The sequence below is a fragment of the Trichosurus vulpecula genome, chromosome 2, assembly GCF_011100635.1.
Source record: "Trichosurus vulpecula isolate mTriVul1 chromosome 2, mTriVul1.pri, whole genome shotgun sequence".
Taxonomy (NCBI): domain Eukaryota; kingdom Metazoa; phylum Chordata; class Mammalia; order Diprotodontia; family Phalangeridae; genus Trichosurus; species Trichosurus vulpecula.
Genome location: NC_050574.1, coordinates 113,986,920 through 114,010,150, shown reverse-complemented (window position 1 = coordinate 114,010,150; position 23,231 = coordinate 113,986,920).

Sequence of the window (23,231 nt, the reverse complement as noted above, 5' to 3'; positions counted from 1 at the left end):
ACACTGGAAGGAATGGAGTCCCATATGGGGAACAATAGCCAGAAACTGATTTTACCTATTGTTAGGATCACCCCTCCAGAAATTATATTTATTAAATTATCCTTTATTTGTCTGAACATTTTGTATATCCTCAGTAGAATGTCAACTCCTTGAAAGCAGGAACTATTTTGCTGTTATATTTCTAACCACACTGACTAACATTGTATATTGGAAAAAAAAGAGCTGCACCACTTCCACGCCCCAGGGCTTGGGGCCAAAGGTACAGTCCTTTCACTGTTGTCTTTGGCATTTGTGGGTTGAGAAGTCCGGTAACTGCCACAGCTCACTGATTCAGGGCGCTACACCTGTTCTGCCCAGCTCGTAGTCTGGTTTGTCCTGGTGCTGCCCACACTGTGCTGGGCTCTGCTCTGCTCCCAGCTATAGACCCTTCCTTGCAACCATCTAGGCTTTCCTGGGCTGGGGCCCTGCTACCCTCTGTTGTTTCGTGGGTTCTGTAGCTCCAGCATTTGTTCAGAACCATTTTTATAGGTGTTTGGAGGGACCTGCGCAGGGAGCTCATGCAAGACCTTGCTTTTCAGCCACATCCTCGCTCTGCACCCCCAATTGAAACTTTTCTATTCCATTTTGTGGCCTGGAAAGCCAGACCATATGTTACTTTTCATGTTTTATATAGTTACCAAAGAGCATCAAACTGATAAAATACAGAGTAAGGAATGACTGGAGGTAAATACACTGTACTTGTAAAATTGCTGATCAACTTTCTTGCCTGAATTCTCTCAGAGGCTGTGATTCTTTTTTTTTTTTTCTGGAGAGATGGATCAAGTGAAATTAATAAAACCATTTGTATCTAAAAAAATCTACTGTGCATTAGTCATTGGGTAAGACACATTGGGTAAGATAAAAGCAAAAATTAAATATTTAATTCATCAAATTCAGTTAGACAATCACTTAAGTATTGCTAAAGCCAGAAACTCACTGTGCAAGGTACTGGGGATGCAAAGAAAAAAAATCAAAATAGTCATAGGATCATGGATCTAGAGCACAAAGAGAGTTCTAGGCTGTCTGGTCTTCAAACTCTGTCCTCTGGGAATTTACACTCTACAGTAGAGTGTGGGCAGTATGCATGCACATGAACAAGCACACATAAAGTTAATCTGTGGGTAGAGAAAATACTAACAACCAAGGATATCAGGAAAGACTACTTCTAAGAGATGGTACCTTCCCGTGAAGAGAGAGAAAAATTGTGGAAAAGATAGATGAAGAGGACATGAGTTGCAAGTATGGAGATAGCTTGTAATAATATATGGAGTTGGGCATCAAACGAACAAAAAGACCAAGTTCAGGGAAGAGTAAATAGGTTAGCTTTCCAGGAATGAGTAAATGGGGGAATATGAAATACATCTAAAAAAAGGTTAAAATAAATTTTAAATGGTGATAAAATTTAGGTGGAGATGTTTGTATTTAATCCTACAAGCAATGAGGAGCCCCTAAAGTTCCTTAAACAAAGGAGTGACAGAGTTAGACATGTGGTTTAGAGTTAATGTCTTCATTGTTATGTGGGGAAATCATTAGTGAGTGGAGAGACTGCAAAGAAGTAAATCAGTTAGGAGACTATAAAAGTATTCCAAAGAACTCATGATGAGGACATGTACTATGAACTAATTATTTAATCAAACACACACACACTCACACTTGTTAAGCACCTACGATATGCCAGGTGTTGTCCCAGGTACAGAGAACATATTTCTATGCAGAAATGTCTAGTAGGCAGTAAATTATATAAGGTTTAATTTAGGAAACATTGAGTTTTTGGTTGTATATATGTAATCATCTGTGTAGTGACAATATTTGAAATTGTAGGAGCTGAGGAGATCAACAAGGCAGAGTATATACAGAGAGGAGGCCCCAAGATAGAGCCCTGAAAATGTTCACACTTAGAAGAGAGGAATTATTAGTGATCTAGACAACAACCAACAACAACAAATTAGAAAGGTCAACGAGGTCAGAGGCTATCCAGGTCTTGAAAGCCAGGAGGATTTGAGAGGCAATAGATTCTGAAGTACCCCTGATTAAGAGGTACCTAAATGAATGAGATCACTGCTCCACAACAGGAACTAATTAAGAACTACTGACATTTGTGTAGAACATTAAAATGTATAAAATTCTTGATAGAAATAGGATGCAGGGGAAATATATCTTCAAAAATAGTGATGATTCTTTCTCCAAGTAAACATTCATCAGACAACTACTGATTTTTCGATACAATCGTTCCATAATTTACTGATCCATCTACTTGTACTTTCATCAGGTATATACCTCTACATTTCTCTGTTATATCAAGAACCCTTTGTAACGCCTTGACAGAAACACAGTCTACCATTCTATCATTTACATATTTTGAGAATGGATGATCTCACATGTTTGTCTGAAAACCTACACTACCATGGTTTTCAATCCAAGTACAACTTAGTGAAAATTGTTGTAGCTGGAACGATAATGATTCTGAGGCAAATCTGGTGTTAGGCCACTCTGGCATTTTCAAAGTCATTCTTTGGAAAACAGAGGTTCCATTCAAGGTCTTTATCTAGTAGGACTTCTCAGCACTTTTACTTCACAGACATAGCCTTAAGAATGAGAAGGTAATACTACTGCATCATGATGAGGCATCAGAGTTGGATTTTACTGGAGTTCCCATGATTTTGTTGAATCTAAATTTAATAATGAGTTCTTTGTCCAGCTATACCCAGTTATTTTGAGAGTCCCTTCCTTGTGTTCCCAGTTAGAATTGTTGGTGTATGGCATCATGTATTGGTAATTAAGGAGGGACATTTTTTTAATTTTCCTTTTTGGAGCACTGAAGTAATCAAATACCTTTGTTTCTTTGATTAAATCCGGGAGTCTTTGATGACCTGCTGAAGAAACAAGAAAGCCTAGTCTATGTAGGTTTGAGTCACATGGTTATGATGCCCTTTGACTTTGAACAGGGTATATAAAGTCAGAGGTTAGAGTTTTGTTTGGGGCACTCACTCACTAGAAGACTGTTGTGTGATTTGACCAGAGGAGACTCTGGATAGCCACTGGAGCCTCCTGGCTTTGGAAAAAACCCAGATGTTGGTGCTTCTCTGGTAACTATGCATTGCTATAGATAGACTGGTTTGTGTTATTTGCTTCATTTATATAATGTATGTTTGGAATTTCTGTTTGTATTTGCTCTGAAGAGCAGGGTGCTGGCTTTTCTCCTTGAAATAAGTGAATGACATATGTATGTTTGATTATAGTGAGATTGTTAAGCCCTTAAAGTTGCTTTCCTTAGAAAAACAGTTCGAATGAATTTGTGCTGGCAGCCCTTCTGTGTGCTGGTGTTGTTGACCTCACATCTCCACAGCAGCTACTAGTAACATTGTTATTACACATCAGTCCTTGAATTCCAGTAAGCCAACAGACATTTATTAACGACATCCTACATACCAAATCAGTTTATATTCTCAAAGATCTCCAGGGAAGGAGGAAACATACAAATAACTATATACAAAAGAGATAGACACTGAATAAATTGGAGATACTCAACTAAGAAAATCACCAGCATTAAGAGGGACTGGGAAAGATTTCTTGTAGAATATGGAATGTTAGCTGGGACTCGAAGGAAATCAGAGAGAAAAGGAGATGGAGATGAAGAGAGAGAAAATATCAGGGATGGGGAACATCCCATAAAAATACTTGGAAGGTTCCATCCCTAACTATTTTGAATTCTAAATAGACTCAGACATATTTCATGGCTCTAGTTTTTGTTTTAAAGTTCAGAAACAAGTCTTTCACTGTGGCTTAAAAATGGATCCATGACAGTAATTACCATCATACATCTTTTCTACCTTTTGAAGAGTTAAGAGATCATCAAAGAAAATTAAGATTTTATCAACTACTCTGTTTTTGGTAGATAAAGAGTTCTACCAGGTATCCTAAAGTTTTTCTGTTGTTTCCTCATGTTTATGACAATATTGTGAGGTTGTAGAAATCATTTATTTTGATTTGTAGCATAGTTTTCCCAAGAATTCACTTTTGTTTTTCCCTCCATTGATTTTTAACAAAATGTTTCCCCTTCCCTTCCAATTCATTGATTTCTTCACGTGATTGTATATTCATGATATAAAATGCTACAGTATCAGTAATTTTTACTGAGTTCCCCCCCCCATTTGGAATTTGATATAACCTTTTGTAGCCATATTACATTTATGAATTATACACCATCAGGTCTCCTTGTACCACCATTTCTAGTTCATCTTGTTTATTCTCCACATACTGGGTAATTGTTTATAACCCAGAGGATTGGAAGAAAACATAAAATATTTAATTTGGATGGAACCATAAAAGTAATTTCTTACCTCCCCCTTCATAATTTTACAGAGGTGGAAATGGAGATCAAGAAAGGGGGAATGACTTTCTTGAGGTCTGAAAAGTAATAGTAAAACTGGGAGAGAATTCAAGTTTTCTTACTTTTGGTCCTGTGTTCTTTCCATAACAGCATGCTACCTGTTATCTCTTGGATAAAATTTACATGAAAACCCCACATATGACTAATTTGGACTTGTCACAGGGATTGTCCATTTGGAATAAAACCTGAAGGACATTATCTGCCCTTTAATACTGTAAATGGTCATACTATGTTAAATGTTGAGAGTTCATGGAGAATGACAGAATCTAAGTCTTTTTTAAGAACTCTAAGGGACCTTAGAACATATCACGTTATATGAGGGTGAGGTCACAGAGATAATAAAGTCCAAATTCCTCGTTAGAGAGATATGGAAACATATGGAAGCAGAGAAAATAATGGAAAGTTGCATTAAGCAAGGCCATACAATTACTTGCTGGGAAAGCTAGAACTAGAAAGACTTAGTTTTAGGCAGTATGCTAAGATATTGAAAGTGAAGTTAATTCTGAGATTTTTTTTTCTTTTATGCATGTGAAAAAACCCATTTACAATACCTGTATTTGCTATTACAAAGTAACTTGAATTCTGAGATTTTTTTTGGATATAATCCTGTAGTATTTATAGCTAAAATGTATTTATTATGCTCTATTTTTTTAAATCTCATTTGATTCACTAAATATTCACTAAACTTAACCTAAATATCTATAACGTTTAGAAACTCTAGGCTAGTATTTTGTAAATAAGCATATTAGTTTTTGAATAATGAAGGATTTGGCAAGGCTGACCCACAGTTGCCCAATCTGTACACATTTTGTATTGATTTTCCTCCCTTAAATTATATTCCCCTCCATTTGCCACTACAGTTTAGAGAAGCTCAGTAATGTGGATACTTGGGTGTGAAGGAGATCTTAGAAGCCACTGAGTTCATTTTTCTGTCTAATATTTCCAAAGAGAGCTCACTATCCTGAGGTTTTAAAGGGTAAAACTAAAAGTGAACTACAATGGCAGTGACCTACTTAGAAAACTCATTTTAACAATACTACCTCTCAACTATCCAGATCTGAGAGTTCTCAAACTATTTTCACATAAATTATTTCTCTTATTTTCACAACTCTGCAAAACTGGGAGGTTAGTATGGGTAACGTGATTTAATTGATAAACAGAAAAGGAAAATAATTTATAGCTCAGAAAGTTCTTTATACATATATGTATAAGTATATATTATATGTAACATGCAATATATATATAATATATTATTCATATATTAATATATTATTAATAGTAATATATTATTCATATATTAACAATATATGTTATTCACACACATATATGCCCATATTCACATATATATGTGTATATATATGTATATATATATATATATATATACATACATACACACATATACCAATAGACACCCTATATACTGCATTGATAACTAGTCATATCATGTTCTCAGGGCTACATGAGAGCCCCCAGGATGTTATATGGAAACTCTATACAAGCTGTAACTGGAGGCTATGGATATGAGTTGTACAGGATGAAAAGATATAGATGGGTTATAACCACATGAGACAAGAACCCACAATGCTGAGATCACAGATCCATCAAAATAGAAACGAACTGATGCCAGTGTTGATGATCATGTTACTAGCACCTCTATCCATCAACAATGATGAAAGTTGTGGCTTTCTGCATCTTGAGGGCAGCCTTTTTTTTTCTTCTATATTCCCTTGAAGCAAGCCAGTGCAGGAGATTGAGTGATATTGTAATTATGATAATCAAGATGTTGCCTGTAAGACTTACTTTTGCCTTTGGGGTACCAAAATAAGTCCTCTTAGTGATCTTGTAGGGACTTAGGATAAGCCCTATATGGAAAGCAGCCAAGGAGGTCTTTGAATGGCCCTAAAATGATAAAGTTCTCAACAGAAGGTTCCATCCTCCTTACTCACTATAACATAATATAATATAATATAATATAATATAATATAATATAATATAATATAATATGAAACCAAACACTCTCATACAACCCAAGGTGCCCAGGAAAGGAAAAACATAGCCAGAAAACCCCGATTCCATGCTTGCTTCCATGTGCTGCTCAGTACACTAGAAAAGAAACATAGAAACATGCTGATGAAGTTGATATTTCCTAGGAGTAATATAAAATAAGATGGATCTTTAACAGATGCTAGAATTTTAGGTGCCTATGATTTTTGCTCTTTAACCATCCCAAATTGCCTAAGGCATGGATTCTTATCTCTCTCTCTCTCTCTCTCTCTCTCTCTCTCTCTCTCTCTCTCCCATTGTGAAACTTTTAGAAGTCTGATAAATCCAATGGATCACTTAGCAGAATATTTTTAAGTACATAAAAGAAAATACATAGGATTACAAAGGAAACCAATACAGTTATATATATATATATATATATATATATATATATAATATATATATATATATATATACACACACACACACAGTTCTTTCCATTGTCCATGTGCTGCCAGATTGACAATGCAATTACTCACATGATATTTCACCTGTTACTTTGCCTCCCCACCCCCAACTTTTCTATTTAGACAGATGTATCCTTTCCTATCATCTGTACACTCAATGGGTTCTGGTTTAGACTCTCCCATAATATCTTAAGTCCCAAAATGCAATAAATAAAATATGTGTTGGATAGCTATTGCATAGAATCATCTCTCTAGCCTCAATGACTGAGGGAGATCTGATAGGCTGTTTTCATGAGAAAATCATCAAAGGGATTAATTTTTCTAGATTATATGTACACTGTATAAAGGAGACTAATGTATAATATACTTGGCAAGGTATTTTGGCTCCACTTTGTGAAAGGTTTTAAGGCCAATCGAAAGAGTTAGTCTAGTTGATCTGATATGTGTAAAATAAATTCTTCTTGAGTGAATTATGGAACACCATCATGTTAGAAAAGAAAACCAAAAACAACTAAAATTGCAAGTTGCCCAAAGACCAATGAAATGATGCACAGAAATTTGCAGCATATGAGCAACAATAGCTATTTTGTGAAAATTAATACCAATGGCATCCTCTAGGATGCCCTGGTCATGAATAAGAATTTGGAGTATATTGGCAAACTGGAAATGCTAGAGTTTCCCTGTTTAGTAAATACTCTTTCTAAAAATAATTTAACTTTGACTAGTAGTTGCTGAGGAGCACACTGGATGGGGGCTTATGAGCAACAGAACTAGAAACTTATAATCCCTCCCCCGAAGAGGGGAGATATAACAGTCACTCTGTGGTCTGGTAATCAGTCTATCAGGGCAAGGAGTTGTTAGGGGAGTATTGCTGAGGGATATAGAGAAAAGTTGCTAATATATTGAGATGAAAATCTATGGTGAATTTGTATGAATTTGAACAAGAATAGTCACTGACAACAGGTTATGGAGGGGTGATTTTCCATGGTAGATGTAAAAATACATCAATGAGATGCAACAAAGTATTTATGGTTGGATGCTTTAAACAGGACAAGGCAAGATAACAAGCAGTTATTAAGCATTTATTACATGCCATTCATTGTGCTAAGCACAAAAGAGACAAAGAAAGACAAATCCTGACATCAAGAAATTTATATTCTAATGGAGAAAAACAGAATACAGAAGAGAGATGAAAAAGCAGCCATGGGATAGGAATGAAGCTACCTATTTAGGGGAATTCTTTTGAAAGTCAGAAGCACAGCTGAGGAAGGATTAAAACTTGGATGGTGGGGTGGGGGGTGGAGCCAAGATGGTGGCTAGAAAGCAGGGACTTGCTTAAACCCTCCCCCAAATCCCTCCAAACACCTGTAAAAATGTCTCTGAACAAATTCTATAGCTGCAGAACCCACAAAATAGCAGCAGGAAACAGGTCTCTAGCCCAGGAATGCCTAGATGGTCGCCTGGAAGGGTCTACCACAGGGCACTAAGAGAAGAGGGCAGCCCTGCATGGACCACGCCAGGACAGACCAGACCTGGAATCAGAGAGCCTGAACAGGTCTTGGGGTCATGAAACAGTGAGCTGTGGCAGTTACCAAACTTCTCAACCCACAAATGCCAAAGAGCAGGTTAGGGGGAAACTGCGGAATTGAGTTCAGAGTGGTTGGATCACCTGCACTGGGGGTGGTGGAGGTGGTGCCGCAATGGTGGTAGCAGGAGCAGGAAATGCCTGAGGCTGCTTCCAGAGTCCCTGGCTCACACAGTGGGAGGATTCTAGCAGCACATCAGAGTGGGAGTGCAAGGAGCATTTTGTGGGCACAAAGGCAGATTCTCTTGTTGTGCCCTGCTTGGATCTGTATTGCATTCCTGGTTGGCAGTTCTTGAGCGAGGAGGAGCACTGCTGCGATAGATCCTGGGGTGACGGTGGAGAGTAGAAGTAGCTCTGAAAACAGCAGTGTTTGGACCCTAAAGCTTGGGACAAAGTCCTCTCTAATCCACAAGCAGTCATATCCTGACCAAAAGCTCAAGGGTCAAGTAGTTGGCTGGGAACATGAAGAGGCAGCAAAAAATGAACTCAGACTCAAACTCAGACTCTAGATTCCATTTTTGTGACAAACAAGATCTAAACATAAAGCCCAGAAGAAGTCAACAAAGTCAAAGAGTATACATCAAAAGCCTCCAAGAAAAATATGAATTGGTCACAGGCCATGGAAGAGCTCAAAAAGGATTTGGAAAAGCAAGTAAGAGAAGTAGAACAAAAATTGGGACAAGAAATGAGAGTAATGCAATAAAACCATGAAAAACAAGTCGACAACTTGCTAAAGGAGACCCAAAAAATACTGAAGAAAATAACACCTTAAAGAACAGACTAACCCAAATGGCAAAAGAGCTCCAAAAACCCATGAGGAGAAGAATGCCTTGAAAGGCAGAATTAGCCAAATGGAAAAGGAGGTCCAAAAGACCAGTGGATGAAAATACTACCTTAAAAATTAGATTGGAGCAAGTAAATGCTAGTGACTTTATGAGAAATCAAGATACAGAATGATAGGAATGAAAAAATGGAAGACAATGTGAAATATCTCTTTGGAAAAACCAGTGACCTGGAGAATAGATCCAGTAGAGATAACTTAAAAATTATTGGACTACCTGAAAGCCATGATCAAAAAAAGAGCCTAGATATCATCTTTCAAGAAATTATCAAGGAAAACTGCCCTGATATTTTAGAACCAGAGGGTAAAATAGAAATTGAAAGAATCCACTGATTGCTCTTGAAAAAGATACCCAAAAGAAAACTCCTAGGAATATTGTCACCAAATTCCAGAGTTTCCAGGTCAAAGAGAAAATAATTCAAGCAGCCAGAAAAGAAAGAAACAATTTTACATGTTGTGGAAACACAATCAGAATAATACAAGATCTGGCAGCTTCTACATTAAGGGACTGAAGGGCTTGGAATATGATATTCCGGAGGTCAAAGGAGCTAGGATTAAAAACAAGAATAACCTACCCAGCAAAACCGAGTATAATGCTCCAAGGCAAAATATGGATTTTCAATAAAATAGAGGACTTTCAAGCTTTCTCAATGAAAAGACCAGAGCTGAATAGAAAATTTGACTTTCAAATACAAGAATCAAGGAAGCATGAAAAGGTAAACAAGAAAGAGTATTCATAAGGGACTTACTAAAGTTGAACTGTTATGTTTACATTCCCACTTGGAAATATGATGTGTGCAATTCATGAGATCTTTCTCAGTAACAGGGGAGTTGAAGGGAATATAGACAGAGGGCACAGGATGAGTTGAATATGAAGGGATGATATCTAAAAAAATGAAATAAATTTAGGGGGTAGGAGAGGAATATATTGAGAGAAGGAGAAAGGGAGAGATAGAATGGGGTAAATTATCTCACATAAAAGTGGCAAGAATAAGCAGTTCTGTTGGAAGGGAAGAGGGGGCAGGTGAGGGGGAATGAGTGCATCTTACTCTCATCAGATTCAACTTGAGGAGTGAATAACATATACACTCAATTGCGTATCTTACTCCACAGGAAAGTAAAGGGAAGGGGATAAAAAAGGGGGAGGATGATAGAAGGGAGGGCAGATAGGGAGAGGAGGTAATCAAAAGCAAACACTTTCAGAAAGGGACAGGGTCAAGGGAGAAAAGTGAACAAAGTGGGACAGAATAGCATGGAAGGAAATATAGTTAGCCTTTCACAACATGAGCACTGTGGAAGTGTTTTACATAATGATACATGTTCGATCTATGTTGATTTACTTGCCTTCTCAGGGAGGGTGGGTGGGAAGGGAAGAGGGGAGAGAATTGGGAACTCAAAGTTTTAAAAGCACATGCTCAAAAAAAATTGTTTTCTGCATACATCTGGGAAACAAGATGTATAGGTAATGGGACATAGAAATCTATCCTGCCCTACAAGAAAGTTAGGGGAAAGGGGATGGGGAGGGGCGGGGATGAGGTGAAAGAAGGGTGGGCTGACTGGGGAACTAGGCAATCAGAATATATGCCATCTTGGAATGGGGGGAAAGGTAAAAATGGGTAGAAAATTTGTAACTCAATATCTTGTGGAAATCAATGTTGAAAACTAAAATATTAAATAAAAATGATAAAATAAAAAAAATAAATAGGGTGCCCCCCCAAAAAAAACTTGGATGGCTTGAGTCTACCCTTCTCAACATGGAACTCTCTGGAGCTATTCACCAATGGGATAAAGGGGCCAGTATAATGGAGGAATATTCTAGTGTTAAAAGGCTGCAGGGGATCATGAATGTCCTGGGATAGAAGGCCCCAAGTGATGAGCAAAATTTAGGGGTGAGATAGCAACTAAAAAAATAATAGCAAAGTTCAGAAAGTCAGAAGCAGATCTGGAAGTGGCAACATAAATTTATTATACTTTTTCTTCACCTTTCTTTACTTTCATCAAGTACACACACACACACACACACACACACACACACACACGAACACACACATACATTATATTCTGTATATATATATATGTATATATATATATATATATATATATATATATATATATATACATATATACGTGTGTGTATGAATTATACACACACTCCAGGAAGTGCTGAAATAGGACTTTTATGCCAAAATCTTTGACAGCATAACATTATTTATGGGGATAGGTATGGGTAAGTAAGCAAGTTAATGTTGCAGTATTTTAAGAAACCAGCTGTTCACAAACCAAGAATATTTCTGAGTGTCGTGAATGATCAATTGCAAAAAATAGGTTTGAAATCTGCAACTTTCCAAAGAAAATGTTTAAATTTAAAGAGTTGTTTCTTTCTTCCATAAGTTTGCCAGATTACTTCATTGCAGCCCCCAAAATGTGGTTTTATCATTTTGAGTTGAGCTATATACTGTGGCTCAATTGTTGAGATATGTTTTTCTTACCCCCAAGTATCACTAAATTGGAAATGTCATAACCCTCAGGGGCACATGAGAATTGCACATTATACCACATCTGCTTTTCATTTGATCCCGGTGGGCCTGGTATTTCCCCAAATTGCTGTGCAGAAAAGCCAATTTAATTTGATTGAAGTATGAAGTGAAACTTGTAAGCAAAATATCATAGTCATTTTAAGGCTGAAAGCTAAAACGTTGTATTTTATCATCCTATCTAAAATTAGTTCTCAAAGTTCTCAAAGTCCTTGCCATTCTCATCTCCCTAACACCACTTCAAATTCTACTTATTTTTTCACTTATGGCCCCAGCCCTACCATCTTCACAGGGCCTTGTCTTATCATTCTATAGAGTTCTCCCTTTTAAAATGACAGAGCCTTTTAGGGTTCAAGTTCAGCTCCCTAATTTTGTAGATGATGAAACTGATGCCTAGAGAAATAAAGCAATTTTCCCAGGGTCACACAGCCAATAAGTGTCTGAGAAAGGATTGGCTAATATAAGTACTATTATCCCAATGTTGTAGATCCTCATCTGTAAATTATTCCCATTTTACAGGTTCTCATCCATTACTCAGAGACCAAACTCATTTATCCAAGTTCTTAGATTTAGTAAATTTTGAAGGTGGATTAGAATCTGATTTTTCTTTTTCCCATTATAGCATGTTTTCTCATTTATTTCTGTTACAAATATCTAGCTTCTATTTGGAGAATGCTGGTGATGAGAAGCTCATTATGCCCAGAGGCAGATGAGTGCATTTTTGGATATTTCTAAAACTTAGGAAGTCTTTTACCTTACATGATGCCTAAATCTAGTTCACCCTGACTTTTACCCTTGTTTCAAATGCTATCCCTTGAGTCTGAAAAGACTAAATTTGCTCCCTCTTATATATGACAGACATTCAGAGGTTTGGAGATAGCGACCATTTTGACACTCTAATTATAACAGATTTTATTCCAAATACTCTTTGCATTCGCAGTCAAGACTAAAGAATTCATCTACTCCATCATGATGGGCAGTAAAGTGTCATGGAAAGAATTTCAAAGGAAGAATCAGAAGACTTTACTTTAAGTCATGTTTATATTGTTATTTGCTAACTTTGAGACCTCTGGAAAGCACTTTATTTTTCTAGGCTTGTTTCCTTTTCTGTTAAATAAACACTTTTGACTTGTTGATCTCTGAAGTACCTTCCAGCTCTTACTTTCTGTGGTTTTCTGAAATGACCTCTTCTTATCCCTTCCAGCATAAGGTTTCCATGCTTCTAATTGTGACAGTTCAATTGTCATTCACCTCAAGGGTCGTTTTCCTCCCTATCACTAAGTTTAGAGACTCAGAAAAGTATGCCTCAAGAAACCAAAAATGCATTTGGAATGCAATGTAAGTAAACTATGAGAGAAGGATGCAGACAGAAAATGTCGGCATTCTAGAAGAAGATGGAATACCCCAATATATCAACTATCTGGTCATTTTCCCATCCTCCCTTGGGTCCCTCAGGGAAGACCATCAGATTAGATTCAACACAATCGCTTCTGTGGAAGGGGTTATGTGTTTCACTGATAAGCAATACTGAGCTGCAAGAACCCCATTGTTGGATACATTTCCCTGGGGTGTCAGCCATATATTTTACTTCTACTTCAATTGGGAAGGGATATTTGTGAAATTTTATTGGATGCCGTCGTGGATCCCTTTGAAATACAATGAATCTGTAACAAGGCTGAAATCCTTGGTAAATGAGACTACTTTGTTACAGTGTCAAAGAACTGCCTGATATGGGTAGAATTTCTTGGGAAAATTATCTATTAATTAAGTGATTAGAATCTACCTGTGTCGTTTTGCCAACTGTAGAAGTAAATGAATTAAGTTTCCTTTTTCCCTTGAGTGAAATATTAGGAACCTTAAACAACAACAACAAAAGATATTGAGTTAATAATTAAGTATAAATGTTGTTGTTCAGTTGTTTCAGTCACGATAACTCTTCATGACCCCATTTGGGGTTTTCCTGGCAAAAATGTTGGAATAGTTTGCCATTTCCTTCTCCAGCTCATTTTACAGATGAGGAAACTGAGGCAAACAGAGTAAAGTGACTTTCCCAGGTCACACAGCTAGTAAGTGTCTGAAGCTAGATTTGAACTCAGGAAGAGAAGTCTTCCTGACTCTAGGCCTAACACTCTGTAGACAGAGCCAAGGCTTGAAAAACCTTACCACGTACTAATAGGTAACTACTAAAAATCATCTTTTTATTTGACCTCTCAAGTGGATTTCTTGTGAAATAGTTTTTTTTCAATCTATAAAATAAGTAAATTTGAGTTAGAGATTCAAGACCCTGGATCCATGGACTTTTTTTTATTTTTTTGATAACTGTATTTTCATACAATTGATTTTCTCTGTGGTATCATGTACTTCATTTTAAAAACAGGAATCTCATCATACTGTAAGGTCACTTCAGCCTTGGTACTCACATCTGATAAATACTTTATGCCCCTGAGACCTCTGTTGGAAGGGAAAATCAAGGAGTTCCTCCTAAAAACTCCATTTAAGGAGGGTACCCAGGCCAGCCTTCTCTTCATTTACTATAGAGTGGCAAATAAGTTCTACTTTTAGACTTCCCCATCATGTTGCCACAATGGGTACTTTACTCCCTCCGCCACTTTTCATGCTCTTTTTGTGCTTTCATGTGTTGTCTTCCCCAACAGATTGTGATGTCCTTGAGGAGAATGATTGTCTTTTTTGATATTTTTATTCCTAATGCCTAGTTTAGTCCCTGGCATGCAGCAGGTGCTTAATATGTAATTGAGCCCTGATTGACTAACTATGTATCCAACAGGTTAGAATATTAATGAAATCACATGCCTACTCCCTATTCCTACTTTGAGTCAAGCCCAAACATTAAACACTATTTTCTACTTCATTCAGTTTTGACATCTCTTGTAAATAAAATCAGAGATTTTGCTGAGCAATGTGGTAGTTGTATGGTATGTCTTTATTTCTTATTTTTCTATTTCTTTTTTGATGAAGGGCAATGGATAACGATGAACATTACAGGAATCTATTTAAACCAAAAACATTGGATGACTTTGGGTAGGGTTTATGGAGAGGATGACGTTTCAAAGTTACAACAAAAGTATTTCCTTGATTCTTAATTTTTGTAAACAAGAACCTTTGGGCTTTTGAAAGGATAAAGAAAAAGAAAGAAATTTCAGAGGTCCACTAACCAAGAAGAGGTGCCAAAATAAAAATGTCAAATGAATTTAGAAAGTTGGGTTTGAGAGAAGCAAAAGAAAAAAAAGCTATTTTACCTGTGCTAAATATATTAACCTTTAGAGAAAAGCCAGTCACTCACTCTGGGGGACAGGGGTATAGATGGAATCTTTTATGCTCCTACTTAACTGGAAGAAATAATTTATTTATATATTTAGTCAACCCTCTACCTCGACCTCCATATTTTTCTTCTATAAATTCATGGCATTCGATGAAATGATCTTTATCTCTTCCAAGACTCACATTTTAATATCTACATTCAAATTTTCTTCCAGTGTCAATATTTTATTTTTTAGGTTCCTAGTCTACTTTGCTGGATCTTTATCCAGGTCACAGCCACAAACCATGGGTGCACATGAAAGCTCTGTCTTGGGCCCACTTCTCTCTATATATTATCCTCATTGATGATATCATCAGCTCCTTTGAGTTTAACTACCACCTCAGATTTTTATATCCAGCCCTAACATCTCTCCTGAGCTCTAGTCTCACATGACAAATTGCTTTTTTCGATATCTCAAATTGGGCATTTTGTGGACATCTCAAACTCAACATGTCCAAAGAGGAACTCATATTTCCCCGCAATCTTATTTCTTCTTTCTGTTTTCACTTTTACTTTCTGGGATATCACTGTCTTCCCTGTCATTCAGGATCACAACCTTGGAGTCATCCCCAGTTTTTCTTCCATAGTCAGACTCAATTCAATCTGTTTCCAAGTTTCGCTGTTGCTCTTGTCACAGTATCACTTACATATCTCCTCTTCTCCCCATTCATAGAGTCATCACCCTGAACCAGGCTTTCATTATCCCATGCCTAGACTGTCACTATAGGCCATTATTTGATCTCCCTGCTTCAAGTCTATTAACTTTAATCCATCCTCCATCTGTCTATTGGAGAAGGTCTACAACCTCATCTTTATTAAGTTGTACCAGAGTACAGGGGCCATGCCAAAAGGCATGCCTTGGGGGTTCCCAGGGGATTGCGCAGCCCCATCTGGAGGTCCTTCTTCTGGACCCACTATTGAAGAGGTCAGCTAAATGCACCAGAAGAACATTCCACACAGCTTTCTAAAAATTGAAGGACTAAAATCTGTAGCCAAGGCAGCAGCAGCAGCAGTTTAAAGTATCGTGTAAAGTACTGTGTAAATCTGGGCATTCTGAATACTTGAATGTGTGCAGAGAGGGAGTAGTGAACAATATTGTACTCTATCAGTACTGTAAACAAGTGGAAATGCAATTCTTGTCCTGGAGAATAAGATCTATTTAAAATTTTAGGGAAAAAAAGAAAAGAAAAAGAAAATACTGAGTACTAATATAAATGGGAAGAAAATGCAAATGAACCAAAGAATCTTCTTTCCAATCCCAATCTCTTACCTCTAACTTTATTAGGAATCATAGTTTGGGGGCCTTTGTGAGGTCAGCCTCCTGTGCCCTCCATGACACTATTGAACTTATGCAGAATGAGGAAGCAAATTGAAGAAAAAATATATACATGACACCTACAACAAAATAATTGCAAAGGAAAACAGAAACATCATTAAAAAACCAAGTGCTGAAGTGGAGACTAGTTCTGGAATATTGCAAACTTTGTCAGAAAGGGTTGATGTGTTAGTTTTCCTGATTTTTTGGTACTTTTTTACATTTTCATCATGTGTTATGAGGGATGGCTCCCTGAGTAGGGGAGGAAAGAGGAGGAATTAGCAAATGAAGGTAATGTAAAAATAAACAATATAAGCAACAATTTTTCTTAAGCAGAAAAACAATTTAAACCAAGAAGATGGTGCAGTACATTTCCCTCATTTTACAAATGAGAAGTCTAAGGATCACACATGATTTGCTATGGAACTTTTTCATGTGAGGATAAATACACTCCCTCCCCTAAAGAAAAATCTATTAAATTAATGTATATTAAGAAAATAAAAAAAAAAATTATTTGAGTGTCAGGGAATATGGAAGACTTGTTTTGATCAGGAAAGATGTCCTGATGGGTTTTGAATTCAGTTAAAAATAAAGACTGGATTGGGGGTAATTGTTTTGTTTGACTATGCATATTTGTTACAAATAATTTCTTTTTATTAAATGGTGTGGGGGTGAGAAAATAAATGCCTATTCATTTTAAAAATAGAGAGGTGGGGGGGGCTCCAGATGTGAAATATTTTATGTACTTTTGCATGAGATTGTTATATTATTTGTTTTACTTAATTGTTCTGCCTTGTTAAAAGAGAATTCTCACAAAGTGGGAGTAATTTGTAAATGTACGTCCTGTAAAAACAAAGCCCATCAATAAAACTGAAAGTGACAAAAAGGCTAAAAGAATGAGCAATTTCACAGACTTGTTGGAAATTCAAGTGACAGATTTTCATTAATTTATGGTTCACTAAAAGACAAAGAAAATATGAAGCATTGTTTTATGTACTTTTGTCTTTAAATTCTGGTGACCCTGTTGACCCCTCAAGATACTGTAATGCCTTCCTTTCATTGCCAAGCTCTAGAAAGTCTAACATAAATATCATGTTTTCTCCCTCTCCTTCTTTCTATCCATTACATTCTGGTTTTAATTATCCAAGGTCACTGATGACCTCTTGATTGTCATTGCTAATATCCTTTTCACAGTTTTCCTCTTCCTTTCTTTCCTTCTCTTCAATAAATGTCAGTTTTAGCTATCCTGTCCTTGTTAGTGTCACCCATCTTCTGTTTTGTAACACAATTTACTCCTGACACATTTCCCACCACCCTATCTGACATATATATACTCTCAGATACCTACCAGCTATAGAATCCTGGGCAAGGTCCTTATCCTCATCTGGCTATGTTTCCTCAACTATGAAATGGGGAAAAGGATGTTTTTACCTCCCAGGGTTGTTGTGATGATCAAAGGAGATATGTTCCTGGCATGTGCCTGGCATGTATTAGGCACTTAATAAATGCTTGCTCTCTTCCTAACCCACCCTCTTGTACAATCTCATTACCAATATATCCATTGTTCAGTTATTTTTGCCATGTTCAGCTCTTCATGACCCCATTTGGTGTTTTCTTGGCAAAGACACTGGAGTGGTTTGCTATTTTGTGCTCTAGCTCATTTTATAGGGGACAAAACAGAGGCAAACAGTTACTTGGCCACAGTCACATGGCTAGTAAGAGTCTGAGGCCAGATTTGAATTCAGGAAGATGTGTCCTCCTCACTCTAGGCAGTCTATCCACTGCTCCACCTAGCTATACTATCAAAGATCGTTGTAGTTGACATAATCCTATAATTTTTCTTTGGGAAAAGCAAATAGTCTGTTTGACAATGATCTAACCAGGGCTGTCCAAAATGCAGCCACCATGCAGCTCGCCTGCAAGCATAGAAATTTACATAAATGCTTTAGTAAAGGAAGGCAAGCTACCTCAGACCTCTCAATAAAATGGCACATAAAAATATATTGTCTACTGTTTCAATAAAAACCTAAGGTTGGACAGCCCTGATCTAAGACAATTCCAACAGACCCATGATGAAAGTTACTACCCACCTTCAAGGGAGAACTGATGAACTCCAAATGCAGAGTGAAGAATACTTTTTGAAAATTTCTTTATTTTTATTGTTTCATCTTGCTTTTACTTTCATTTGCAACATCGCTAATATGGAAATGCTTTGCATGACTTCACATATATAATTGATATAAAATTGCTTGCCTTCTCAAGGAGAAGGAGTGGGAGGGAGAGATTTTAAAACTCAAAAAGAAAAAAAAAAGATTGTTAATTTTTTTACATGTAATTGGGAAATCAATAATAATCAATAATCAATAAAAAAACACTACCTAGCAAAACTTGATATAATGTTTCAAAAGAAAAAAAATGGGTATTTAATGAAATAGAAGATATTCAAACATTGCTGATGAAAAGACAGAGCTAAATAGAGAATTTGACATTCAAATACAGGGCTAGAGAAATAAAAATATAAGCATTAAAGAGAAATTATAAGGGATTCATTAAGGTTAAGCTGCTTACATTCCCGTATGGGAAGATGATATATGTAACTTTTCAAAACTTCATCGTATTAGGGCAGTTAGAAAAAGTCTACAATAGACAGAGAACAAGAGCATGAGTCAATTATGTTGGGGTGATCTCCAAAAAAAAGAATGGAAGGGTGAGAAAGAGAGATGCACTGGGAGAATGAGGAAGGGGGAGGTAAAATGTGAAATTTTTCTCACGTAAAAGGGACATGTAAGAAAGAGCTTTTAGAGTGTAGGGGAAAATGGGAGGGGAGGATTCTTGAACTTCATTCTCATTGGAATTGGTACAAATAGAGAAGAATATTTATAAAAAGTTGAGTATAGACATTTGACTTTAACAGGGGAATAGGAAGGGAAGGGGAGAGGGTAGAGATTATTTTTGTTATTTTGTTGTATCCCTAGAAGTTACCACTTTATATAAATGGTGGAGCACATAAATGGTGCTTTATAAATGCTCGTCAAATGATTGAATATCCCATCTTTGTCTCCTTTCCTGATTGTTCTTTGTCCTATAGCACTCAGTTGTAGGTAATCTTATATGATAACATGACTTTGGTGATCTTACATGATAGCATGACTTCAATTATCGACTTTTAGATGAGGATAATAATTACATCCTACATCCTAGGTTGTGAGGATCAAGTGAGAAAATAAGTGCAAAGTATTTTACACAATGCCTCACATATAGGAGGACATTAGCAAATATTTATTCTCTTCTCTTTCTCCTATACCTTCAGACCTGATCTCTCCTATGAGTGTCAGTCTCACATTTCTGTAACTACCAAATAGTTCTGCTTAGATATCATGCTTAAAACTATAATCTAGCATGTCTGAAAAACAAAACTAAACTAAGATCAAATTACATTTGCCCTTCCATGTTTTCTTTCCTTTCAACTTTCCTGTTTCTCTTAATGAAAGCATCATTCTCCTATTCACCCAACTTTAAAAGCTCAAAGCCATCTTTTGTCTTTGCCTTTTCTGTCACAAAAAATCTATTAATAAGTCTTGTGAATTCTACCTTCACAATACCTCTCACATCTGTGTTCTCCTTTCCATTTCTACTAACCCTTGTTTAATTCAGGCCTTCACAACTTCCAAAATTATGTGTAATAATTATCATATGGACTTCTTTTCTCTAGTCTTTCCCCTCTATGGTGTATCCCTCAAGCTTCAATTCAAACTCATTTGTTTAAATAACTAACATTAATTTTGTCCTAGCTATGTGTAAGGTACCATGAGAGGCTTTGGAGATACACAGATGCAAAGTGACATAGACCATGTTCTTTACATCTAATGAGGATATGGTTAAGGAAAACAACCTATATGCTAACAATTAAGCTATAAGGTTAAATATGATTTAGTCAAAGAAGAACTATACAGTGATAATGACCTTAGGTCATGAAGATCTGAGACATGAGATCTTAGACACTTACTAGCTGTGTGAGTCTAGGCACAACTCACTTAAATTCAGTAAATATTTATTAACCGCCTGCTATGTGCAAGGTACTGTGCTAAGGTGTGGGGATTAAAATTAAAAGAAAATACAGTTCCTGCTATAAAAGAGCTTACAGTCTAATGGAGGAAGGCAATATTCAAAATGATGCTGAAAAGCAGGGGCATATCTAACCCAGTTTACTCAGCAACAAAATGGGAATAATAAAAATACCCACCTCCCAGGATGCCTGTGAGGACCAAATGGGATTGTATTTGTAAAGCACTTAGTATAGTACCTGCTACACATTTGTAACATAATAAATGCTTGTTTCCTCGGTTCCTTGAGAAATTTAAGTTCTGAAAGTAATTTCAGAAATTATAGGACCATAGATTTAAAGTTGAAAGGGATCTCAGAAACTATCTAGTCTAACAGTCTCATTTTAAAATGAGACAATTGAAACCTAGTCATTTCACTTGCCCAAGGTCGTACAGGTAGTACCTTTCAGAGGTCGGCTTTGAACCTATGCTTTCCCTGTAAAGTTAGGACTCTTTCTACTGTACTACAGTTCTGATCCCATCATTCCCTTGCCTGAAATCTTCAGAGGCTCCCTATTGCTTACCAGACAGAAGGCAAAGAACCCTGAGGGAAGCACTGTCATTTTTCACCTTTGTTTCCTTGAACAATGCAGGAAGTTTGTGATGTCTTACGTTGAATTTTGTTGGTCTTCGTGATCCCTCAGTGTAATTCCAACCTACCTTTCCAGGCTTATCACGGTCTTCCACTTGTTCTACGTGTACTTTATTCTATTTGGCCAGCTGGCAATTCTTACCCTGCCCACTTCCACATGTACACCTTTTCTCTTCACCTTCAGCAGCAATGCTTGCTTGGCTTTAACTCCATGGGACATGATACCCTTGCTTTTCAGCATAATTTCCTATATTGTCTTCCTACACTAGACTGTAAGCTCTTTTGGAGCAGGAACTGTATCTTTTTTTCTTATTTTTATCCCCAAAATTTAGCATAGAGCCTTGTACACAGCAGGTGCTTAATAAATGTTTACTGAATTTAAATGAATTGTTCTATATATTCCTCATGCTTGAACCAGCCTCCTTTCATACATTCACCAGATAAAATCATCTCTTTCCTTCGTATCTTAGCTACATGAACTTTGTTTAATAAAGACATTCTAGATGCTTTCAGTTATAAATGAACTTATGCCCTCCTCTGATTACATTTTCTATATCATTACATTTGACCTCTCTCATATACATATCATATTTTACTTTTATTACAATTATTTGAATATATTTAGAGTCAGGATACCTGTATCTATCACTTACTTGTGTCTATCTGGGCAAATCTTTTAACCTCTCTGAGACTCAGTTTCCTCATTTATAAAGTGGGGCTAATCATATCCACACTATTTCCCTCACAAGGTTATTGTCATGAGAATATTATGTAAATCTTAAACCTATACGCGGTGATTCATCTCATTTTATGTCTGATCCCCTTGCTAGAGACTGCAATTATGTTCTCCATATTTCAGTCTTCAAGGCTTAAAAAGGAGCTTGATATGCAGTTGGTCCTTAATAAATGTTTACTTAATTTGGATCTTAATTAATTGGAGGGAGATAACAAATGGGTGAGGCTGATAATCCTCCAAAAAGTAAAAAAAAAAGAAAAAAAAGCAAATATGAGTTGGAAAAAATAATCTTTCTGACTTGTGATTTTGTGTTCCAGGGTATCCAAATCCACTCCAAGGTTTTAGGGTCATCATTATGAAAGTGACAACAAGCAGATATTAGTGTGTTTTGTTTTTGTTTTTATTTATTTTTATTTTTTTGCAATCACTCACTTGTTTTCAAGCAGTGACTTAGTTTTAGTGGCAGTGCCAGGAGAGGCTAAGGAGGGGAATCATTTTTTTAATTCAGTGTTTTGGGAATTTTGGGTATACATTATTTGTTGCCTTGCTAGTGGATGGTCTGACAGCTGATAAGCTGAAGTGCAAAGTTGGCCATGAATTGTTAATTTTTGAATACTCATAATCCTATATTCAGTGATCTCTGATTTTTTTTCACTTGCCCCCTTTGAGAAGGTCACCTGTCAGGAGACATAGCCAGTATAACTCCTTAACAAAAAGTCATCAATGGGACATTACCTTATCTCTCAATTTCATATCACCAAACCCAACAATCCCTTTGCAATTATATTTGCTTTCAATGGACAATGTCTGTTGGAGTCCACTCTTCATCTTTCCCAGCTTTCTAGTTTCTTGTTTGAATGCACTTCATCATTTTCAAATTTTCCTTTTGGTGAATCCAATACCCAAATAACTATTACTTTGCAATGCACACATTGTAACCTCAATTTTCCATTCATTGGATTTTTTTTTCATTTTCTGAGGAAAATTGTGCTTCATTCCAATTCTATTCACCTGTGAGCTAGGTGGACTCCAGGGCTATTCCAGGCTTGGTTGAGTCCCTTTTTCTTTTGTTTAGGTGAAAACAGGAGAAAGAATTTTAAGGAGCTACATGCTGTATGTTAGCACACTCGTTCTCTAATGTTCCCATAGTGGAAATCCCATATTTGCAATTAGCATTTTTAAACCTTTTTTTTTAGGTTGAAACTTACTGCTGCTTTTGACTCATATCTAGCCTCCTTAGGTAAGAAGATCTCAGACCATGTGTACATTACTCATCACCTGAGGAAAGGTTGCTAAGGCCAGACCAGGCATCTTACATTTGCCCTAA